The following is a 12,235-nucleotide window of genomic DNA, read 5'->3' as shown; positions in this document are numbered from 1 at the left end:
CCATACTCCCAGAAGCAACGCAACTGGTATGTACAAGACGCCTTAATCCACTTGACCATCACGACCGGACAAAATGAGGTGATAGCCGAGGCTATTTGAACCACCCCACCGCCGACACTCGGATAGTAATTTTGGGCATAGCATTTTACCAAATCACCTCATTCTTTGGGGCACGCGTGAGGAACACAAATGCGAACAAGCCTGAATGGTCCCCAGGACAATATGCAACTGAAAGCTCAAATAGCCTCGGCTATCACCTCATTTTGTCCGGTCGTGATGGTCAAGTGGATTAAGGCGTCTTGTACATACCAGTTGCGTTGCTTCTGGGAGTATGGGTTCGAGTCACTTCTGGGGTGTGAGTTTTCAGTTATATATATATATATATATATATATATATATATATATATATATATATATATATATATATATATATATATATATATATATATATATATATGTCGTACCTAGTAGCCAGAACGCACTTTTCAGCCTACAATGCAAGGCCCAATTTGCCTAATAAGCCAAGTTTTCATGAATTAATTGTTTTTCGACTACCTAACCTACCTAACCTAACCTAACCTAACTTTTTCGGCTACCTAACCTAACCTAACCTATAAAGATAGGTTAGGTTAGGTTAGGTAGGGTTGGTTAGGTTCGGTCGTATATCTACGTTAATTTTAACTCCAATAAAAAAAAATTGACCTCATACATAATAAAATGGGTAGCTTTATCCTTTCATAAGAAAAAAATTAGAGAAATATATTAATTCAGGAAAACTTGGCTTATTAGGCAAATCGGGCCTTGCATAGTAGGACGAGAAGTGCGTTCTGGCTACTAGGTACGACATATATATATATATATATATATATATATATATATATATATATATATATATATATATATATATATATATATATATATATATATATATATATATATATATATATAGACATATGTCGTACCTAGTAGCCAGAACGCACTTCTCGGCCTACTGTGAAAGGCCCGATTTGCCTACTACCTCACCACAACTAGTACACCACTACTAACAACAACTAGTACTCCACTGCTACCACACCATAACTAGTACCCTACTGCTACCACCCCACAACTAGCACACCACAACTAGTACACCACAACTACCGCACCCAACTATTACACTACTACTACCTCACAACAACTAGTACCCCACTACTACCTCACAACAACTAGTACCCCACTACTACCACACTATCACTAGAATACCACAACTTGTACACTAAAACTACTACATAACAACTAGTACGCCAATACTACCACACAACAACTAGTACACTACTAATACCACACCACAACTAGTACACCAATACTACCACAAAACAATTAGTTCACCACTACTACCACACCACAACTAGTACACTACTAATACCACACCACAACTAGTACACCAATGCTACCACACAACAATTAGTTCACCACTACTACCACACCACAACTAGCACACCACAACTAGTACTCCAAAACTACCATACCACAACTAGTACACCACTATTACCTCACAACAACTAGTACCTAACTACTACCACACTATAACTAGTACACCACTACTACCACATCACAACTAGTATACTACAACAAGTACACTACTACTACCACACCACAACTAGTACACCACTACTATCACCACACCACAACTAGTACCCCACTACAACCACACCACAACTAGTACACCACATCTAGTACACCACTATTACATCACCACAACTAGTACACTACAACTAGTATACCACTACTACCACACCACAACTAGTACATCACTAATACCACACCACAACTAGTACACCACTACTACCGCACCACAACTAGTACATTACTACTACCACACCACAACTAGTACCCAACTACTACCACACCACAACTAGTATACCACAACTAGTACATCACTACTATCACACTACAACTAGTATACTAACACTACCACACCACAACGAGTACACAACTAGTACACCACTGTTACCGTACCACAATTAGTAATCTACTACTATCACACCACAACCAGTACACCATTACTACCACACAACAACTAGAACACCACAACTAGTACACCACTACTCACCATTACTACCACACAACAACTAGAACACCACAACTAGTACACTAACACTACCACACCACAACGAGTACACAACTAGTACACCACTATTATCATATCACAATTAATAACCCACTAACATCACACCACAACTAGTACACCATTACTACCACACAACAACTAGAACACCACAACAAGTACATTAACACTACCACACCACAACGAGTACACAACTAGTACACCACTATTACCGTATCACAATTAGTAACCCTCTACTATCACACCACACCTAGTACGCCATTACTACCACACAACAACTAGAACACCATAACTAGTACACAACTACTACCACACCACAACTACTTCCCCATTACTTCTATACCACAGGCAGTACACCACTACTACCACACCACAACTAATACACCACTAACACCACTAGTACCACACCACAACTTGTTTACTACTACTACCACACCACAACTAGTACACCAGCACCAGTACACCACCACTTCCACACCACAACTAGTACACCAGCACTTGTACACCACTACTACCACACCACAACTAGTAGACCACTACTACTTCCACAGTACAACTAGTACACCACTACTATTACCACACCTAAACTAATACATTACAACTAGTATACCACTACTACCACACGACAACCAGTACAACACCAGTTCTATAACACCACAACTAGCCTGCTACTACTAACACACCACAACTAGCATGCTACTACTAACACACCACAACTAGTACACGACTATTGTTATACCACAACTAATATGCCTCTACTACCACACCTCATCTAGTACCTCCACTTTTACCAAACAACAACTAGTACACTAATACAATCACTCCACAAGTAGTTCACTACTACTACCACACCACAACTAGTACACCACATCTAGTACACCACTACTCCCACACCACAACTAGTACACTACAACTAGTATACCACTACTACCACACCTCAACTAGTACATCTCTAATACCACACCACAACTAGTACACCACTACTACCGCACCACAACTAGTACACCACTACTACCACACCACAACTAGTACCCAACTACTACCACACCACAACTAGTATACCACAACTAGTACATCAGTACTATCACACTACAACTAGTACACTAACACTACCACACCACAACTAGTATACCACAACTAGTACATCAGTACTACCACACTACAACTAGTACACTAACACTACCACACCACAACGAGTACACAACTAGTACACCACTATTACCGTACCACAATTAGTAACCTACTACTATCACACCACACCTAGTACACTATTACTACCACACAACAACTAGAACACCATAACTAGTTCACCACTACTACCACACCACAACTAGTTCCCCATTACTTCCATACCACAGGCAGTACACCACTACTACCACACCACAACTAATACACCATTACCACCACATCACACCAAGTACACCACTAGTACCACACCACAACTTGTACACTACTACTACCACACCACAAGTAGTACATCAGCACTAGTTCACCATTACTACCACACCACAACTAGTACACCAACACCAGTACACCACCACTACCACATCACAACCAGTACACCAGCACTAGTACACCACTACTACCACACCACAACTAGTAAACCACTACTACTTTCACACCACAAGTAGTACACCACTACTATTACCATACCACAACTAGTACATTACAACTACCACACCAAAACTAATACATTATAACTAGTATACCACTACTACCACACCACAACCAGTATAACATCAGTTCTACCACACCACAACTAGCATGCTACTACTACAACACCTCAACTAGTACACGACTACTCTTATACCACAACTAATATGCCTCTACTACCACACCTAATCTAGTACCCCCACTTTTACCACACCACAACTAGTACACTACTACAACCACTCCACAACTTGTTCACTACTACTACCACTGTACAACTAGAACACCACTACTACCACACCACAACTTGTATCCCATTACTACCACACCACAACTTGTATCTCATTACTACCACACCACAACCAGTACACGAATACTACCTATCCACAACTTGTACCCCACTACTGCCTCACCACAGCTTGTACACCACTATTAATACACCATAACTAGTGCACTACAACTTCCACACGACAAGTAGTACTCCACTTCTACAACACCTCTACTAGTACCCTACTACTACCACACTACTACTACCACACCATAACTAGAACACCACTCCTACCGCACCACAATTAGAACACCACTACTACCACACCAAAACTAGTATCTCACTACTACCACACTACAGCTCACTAGTATCTCACTACTACACCACTACTAACCAAAACTAGTTCCCCAAAACTACCACAACATATCTAGTACATCACTACTAACCACAACTTGCACATCACACCTAGTACACCACTATTACCACACCAGAACTTGTACAACACTATTACCACACCACAATTAGAACACCACTAGTACCACACCAAAACTAGTATCTCATTACTACCACACCACAACTAGTACACCACTACTAACCACAACTAGTACCCCTCTACTACCATAACACATCTAGTACACCACTACTAACCGCAAATTGGATATCACACTTAGTACACCACTACTACAACACCAGAACTAGTGCACCACAACTAGTACACCACTACTACCTCACCACAACTAGTACACCACTACTAACAACAACTAGTACTCCACTACTACCACGCCATAACTAGTACCCAACTGTTACCACCCCACAACTAGCACACCACAACTAGTACACCACAACTACCACACCACAAGTAGTACACCACAACTACCACACCACAACTAGTACACTACTACTGCCTCACAACAACTAGTACCCCACTAATACCACACTATCACTAGAATACCACAACTTATACACCGCAAATACTACATAACAACTAGTATACTAATACTACCACACAACAACTAGTACACTACTACTACCACACGACAACTAGTACACCAATACTATCACACAACAACTAGTAAACCATAACTAGTTCACCACTACTACCACACAACAACTAGTACACCACTACTACCACACCACAACTAGCACACCACAACTAGTACTCCAAAACTATCACACCACAACTAGTACACCACTACTGCCTCATAACAACTAGTACCAAACTACTACGACACTGTAACTAGTACACCACAACTAGTACCCCACAACTAGTACACCACTACTACCACATCACTACTAGTAAAGTACAACTAGTACACTACTACTACCACACCACAACTAGTACACCACTACTACCACCACACCACAACTAGTACCCCACTACTACCACATCACAACTAGTACCCAACTACTACCACACCACAACTAGTATACCACAACTAGTACATCAGTACTACCACACTACAACTAGTACACTAACACTACCACACCACAACGAGTACACATCTAGTACACCTCTATTTCCGTACCACAATTAGTAACCCAGTACTATCACACCACAACTAGTACACTATTACTACCACACAACAACTAGAACACCATATCTAGTACACCACTACTACCACACCACAACTAGTTCCCCATTACTTCCATAACACAGGCAGTACACCACTACTACCACACCACAGGCAGTACACCACTACTACCACACCACAACTAGTTCCCCATTACTTCCATACCACAGGCAGTACACCACTACTACCACACCACAGGCAGTACACCACTACTACCACACCACAACTAATACACCATTACCACCACATCACACCAAGCACACCACTAGTACCACACCACAACTTGTACACTACTACTACTACACCACAAGTAGTACATCAGCACTAGTACACCATTACTACCACACCACAACTAGTACACCAGCACCAGTACACCACCACTACCACATCACAACCAGTACACCAGCACTAGTACACCACTACTACCACACCACAACTAGTAAACCACTACTACTTCCACACCACAAGTAGTACACCACTACTATTACCATACCACAACTAGTACATTACAACTACCACACAACAACTAATACATTACAACTAGTATACAACTACTACCACACCACAACAAGTTTAACATCAGTTCTACCACACCACAACTAGCATGCTACTACTACAACACCACAACTAGTACACGACTACAACCACTCCACAACTTGTTCACTACTACTACCACTGTACAACTAGAGCACCACTACTACCACAACACAACTTGTATCCCATTACTACCACACCACAACCAGTACACGAATACTACCTATCCACAACTTGTACCCCACTACTGCCTCACCACAGCTTGTACACCACTATTAATACACCATAACTAGTACACTACAACTTCCACACGACAAGTAGTACTCCACTTCTACAACACCTCTACTAGTACCCTACTACTACCACACTACTACTACCACACCATAACTAGAACACCACTCCTACCGCACCACAATTAGAACACCACTACTACCACACCAAAACTAGTATCTCACTACTACCACACTACAGCTCACTAGTATCTCACTACTACACCACTACTAACCAAAACTAGTTCCCCAAAACTACCACAACATATCTAGTACATCACTACTAACCACAACTTGCACATCACACCTAGTACACCACTATTACCACACCAGAACTTGCACAACACTATTACCACACCACAATTAGAACACCACTAGTACCACACCAAAACTAGTATCTCATTACTACCACACCACAAGTAGTACAACACTACTAACCACAACTAGTACCCCACTACTACCACAACACATCTAGTACACCATTACTAACAACAACTAGGACTCCACTACTACCACACCATAACTAGTACCCTACTGCTACCACCCCACAACTAGCACACCACAACTAGTACACCACAACTACCATAACACAACTAGTACACTGCTGTTACCTCACAACAACTACTACCCCCACTACTACCACACTATCACTAGAATACCACAACTTATACACTGCAACTACTACATACCAGCTAGTAAACCAATACTACCACACAAAAACTAGTACACTACTACTACTACCACACCACAACTAGTACACCAATACTTCCACACCACAACTAGTGAACCACAACTAGTACACCACTACTACCACACCACAACTAGCACACCACAACTAGTACTCCAAAACTGCCACACCACAACTAGTACACCACTACTAGCTCACAACAACTAGTACCTAACTACTACCACACTATAACTAGTACACCACAACTAGTACACCACTACTACCACATCACAACTAGTAAACTACAACTAGTACACAACTACTACCACACCACAACTTGTACACCTCTACTACCACCACACCGCAACTAGTACCCCATTACTACCACACCACAACTAGTACACCAATACTACTACACAACAACTAGTACGCTACTACTACCACACCACAACTAGTACACCAATACTACCACACCACAACTAGTAAACCACAACTAGTACACCACTACTACCACACCACAACTAGTACTCCAAAACTACCACACCACAACTAGTACACCACTACTACCTCACAACAACTAGTACATAACTACTACCACACTGTAACTAGTACACCACATCTAGTACATTACTACTACCACATCACAACTAGTAAACTACAACTAGTACACAACTACTACCACACCACAACTAGTACACCTCTACTACCACCACACCACAACTAGTACCCCACTACTACCACACCACAACTAGTACACCACATCTAGTACACCAGTACTACCACACTACAACTAGTACACTACAACTAGTATACCACTACTACCACACCACAACTAGTACATCACTAATACCACACCACTACTACAGCACCACAACTAGTACACCACTACTACCACACCACAACTAGTACCCAACTACAACCACACCACAACTAGTATACCAGAACTAGGACATCACTACTACCACACTACAACTAGTACGCTAACACTACCACACCACAACGAGTACACAACTAGTACACCACTATTACCGTACCACAATTAGTAACCCACTACTATCACACCACAACTAGTACACCATTACTACCACACAACAACTAGAACACCATAATTAGTACAATACTACTACCACACCACAACTAGTTCCCCATTACTTCCAAACCACAGGCAGTACACCACTACTATAACACTACAACTAATACACCACTACCACCACATCACACTAAGCACACAACAAGTACCACACCACAACTTTTACATTACTACTACCACACCACTACTGGTACATCAGCACTAGTACACCATTACTACCACACCACAACTAGTACACCAGCACCAGTACACCACCACTACCAGTACACCAGCACTAGTACACCACTACTACCACACCACAACTAGTAAACCACTACTACTTCCACACCACAAGTAGTACACCACTACTATTACCATACCACAACTAGCACTTTCGCCACTTGGTGACAACAGTGTCGTCACCAATATTCTTACTAACTACGCTGGCGTGCGGCGCTCGGGAGTCACGAGAAAAAATATTTGTATAAAATCTATTTATTATCCGATCAACTTGGGAATAGTTTACAAATGTTTGCCATGAAATTTACGTTTTCTCTAATAGCCGAACAGCTTATTAAAGAGAACGGCGTTGCAGTGAATCATCGTGGTAAAACAATTGTATTATTGACACGACGAGTATAATCGACGTAGTTTTTATATATGTTGCCGGTCGAACGAATCCTTATGTGACCTTTAATACTTATGTTCTTATAGAACATTCTATTGCGAACACATTGGTACAAAAATGAAATACATACATCGACAAATAATGTCAGGACAGTGAATTGAATATACACTTTTCAAAGCGAGTTTCGCCGATATGCCGCCGAGGGTAACACTTCGGCCACTTCCCACACTGTTTTGGGTGGGCTACGACATTGAATCTATATTTATATGCATATGTCCGTGTAGAGAATTTTATTGCGATTCCAATGATACCACAATTAACGATGTAGGACAACTGTAGGCTTCGCAACCATTAAGAGACTGGAAACATTTTGTTGCTGTTTGGCGCTCTCGGCGAGTGATCTGAATAGTTTTTTATTTGGTGTTGATAGTCCTTATGCTTTGGCGGCATTTTATAGGTATGTTCTTATAGACAATTTTATTGCGAACACAGTGATACCAAATTTAAATACGTGCGCCTTCAATTATTGTCAGGACAGTCAAAAGAGTATACACTTTTTCGGTCTGACCGCATAGGCGCGCGAACCGCCGAAAGCCCATAGGATATGATTTTTTTTTGAATGCCGAAAGCGCGACCCAGCAAACATTTTCACGTTTTTAAAACATCCTAAAAACGACATTTCATTGTTTTCAGCACGTTTATAATTACGTTTAGAAAATGTTTTTTGAGAACTTTTATATACGACCTTAGAACGTAAATAATTAACATTTCTAAAAACTTTTTTATAATCTTTTAATTACCTACATTAAAACGTTTAGGGTAAATTAGGGTATAATATTTTTTTAATTCATATCTGAAATAGAAAGGGAGAGAAAGAAAGAAGACATATCTGAGAAAGAAATGGACATCCTATATACGTATGTGTAAATTACAAATAAATAGGGTACAAAAAGAGAATTAAAATATTATATTTATTTAATTAAGAATGAGTAATACAACAAAATATGTGTAATAGCTCGAAATATATAGACTATATCTATAACAGAATATAAAAGTAAAAATTTAAAAATCTATATATGCAATATGTGAACACAATAGATTTTGTGATCAAGCAGCCTGTGATTCATGTCATGCTGAGATCAGTCTGACGTTACAAGCAGTTATTGTTACTTAAAACTAAAACAAGTAAAATTTTCCGAGTATACATATAACACTATAGTTTTTCTATGACTAATAATAAAAATCTATTAATCAAAAGTTTAGGACTAATTAACTAAAAATAAAAATCTACAAGTGAATGTAAACACAGTCAAGTATAATATTCATGTAGAAAGAGAAAGAAAAAGAGAGAGAGAAGGAAAGAAAGAGAAAGAAAGAAAGGAAGAAAGAGAGAGAGAAAGAAAAGAAAAAACAGTCATGTATAATATTCATATTAGCACCATACAATATAACTTAGATTAAGTAAAAATCTCAGACATTTTTAAATCAAATGAAATATGAGAGCCAGAGAGAGAGTGCCACAGAGCCAGAGAGAGAGAGCGTGAGCCAGAGCCAGAGAGAGAGCCAGAGCCAGAGAGAGAGAGAGAGCCAGAGAGAGAGAGAGAGAGAGCCAGAGAGAGAGAGCCAGAGAGAGAGAGAGCGAGAGCCAGAGAGAGAGAGAGCCAGAGCCAGAGAGAGAGAGAGAGCCAGAGCCAGAGAGAGAGAGCCAGAGCCAGAGAGAGAGAGAGAGAGCCAGAGAGAGAGAGCGAGCCAGAGAGAGAGAGAGCCAGAGCCAGAGAGAGAGAGAGCCAGAGCCAGAAAGAGAGAGCCAGAGCCAGAGAGAGAGAGAGCCAGAGAGAAAGAGAGAGAGAGCCAGAGAGAGAGAGCCAGAGAGAGAGAGCCAGAGAGAGAGCCAGAGAGAGAGAGAGAGAGCCAGAGAGAGAGAGAGCCAGAGAGAGAGAGAGCCAGAGAGAGAGAGAGCCAGAGAGAGAGAGAGAGAGCCAGAGAGAGAGAGAGAGAGAGCCAGAGCCAGAGAGAGAGAGCCAGAGAGAGAGAGAGCCAGAGAGAGAGAGAGAGAGAGAGCCAGAGAGAGAGAGCCAGAGAGAGAGAGCCAGAGAGAGAGACAGCGAGAGAGAGAGCCAGAGAGAGAGAGAGAGCGAGAGAGAGAGACAGAGAGCAAGAGAGCCAGAGAGAGAGCGAGAGAAAGAGAGAAAGAAAGAGAAAGAAAGAGAGAGAGAGAGAGAGAGAGAGAGAGAGAGAGAGAGAGAGAGAGAGAGAGAGAGAGAGACAGACAGACAGAGACAGAAAGACACACACACAACAAAAGAGGAGACAGAACAAAATTAAGGCAAGGAGAGAAAAGACAGAACAGAAACAACAGAGAGAGGAGAGAAATGAGAAATCATTGAAGAGAAGGGGAAGAGAAACACAAGATAAGAAAAAGATACAAGAAAAATATACAAGATAAAAATGACATAAATGAATACCACAAATATAAAAAGTATAGGAAGAGAGAAGCTAGAAGAGACAGGAAACGAGAGGTGTTAGAAGAGAGGAGGAAAGGAGAGATTAAAAGACAAGAAAACAGGAGAGAAACGTAAAAGAAATAAAAAAAAGGGACATTTGTGAGGAGAGAAAATAAAGAGACCAGAGAAGACCATATATCAAGAGTGTGAGGATAAAGACATATATTTTCTTAGTAGACATCCTCTGGCTCTTGTTGCCCCTCTTGTATACGAATTGTACTTGCAAGTTTTCCCTGAAAAGATATTAACAAAATTAATATTTAATTATTTATTTATATAAATTACACACACACAAACTTTATATATATATATATATATATATATATATATATATATATATATATATATATATATATATATATATATATATATATATATATATATATATATATAATTTCGTAAACCTCACCCTGTAAATATTCATGTTTCTACGTGTTAAACAAGCTACGAGGATGAGGGAAGGGGATGTTCCCTCCATGCTGGATTTACCAGGAAAGAGAAAGATATATTTATCATTCAGTACCTCCTTCCTTTGGTACCTCCCTTTTCCTCCTTTCAGTACCTCCCTCCTTTTACCCAAGTGACATGGTCACTTGGGTAAAAGTGACCATGTCTTTTTGGGAATAAAGTATGCAATGCATTATAATCTGGAAGAAAATGAGCTTGAAGCAGTTGAAAAACCTGACTTGTGGAGAGGTCATTATGGGGAACTCAGATATTTCCTTAAGGAATTTGACAAACACTTGCTGTTAGGACATGAAGTAAATGAGATGTATGTCAAGTTTTGTAAAATATATGATAATGGCACAACAAAATTTATACTAAAGCAGAGATGCAGAACTAGGAAAAGGGGAAAAATTGCCCAAATATACAAGCAATACAAAGATGCGAGAAACAACAATAGCAGTAAGGAGAGGGGCAGAAAGACTATGACTTTCGGTCATATTCAACAACACAAATATACATAC

This window comes from Procambarus clarkii, chromosome 3, assembly GCF_040958095.1.
Source record: "Procambarus clarkii isolate CNS0578487 chromosome 3, FALCON_Pclarkii_2.0, whole genome shotgun sequence".
NCBI classification, from domain to species: Eukaryota; Metazoa; Arthropoda; class Malacostraca; order Decapoda; family Cambaridae; genus Procambarus; species Procambarus clarkii.
Note: the sequence above shows the minus strand (reverse complement) of the source record.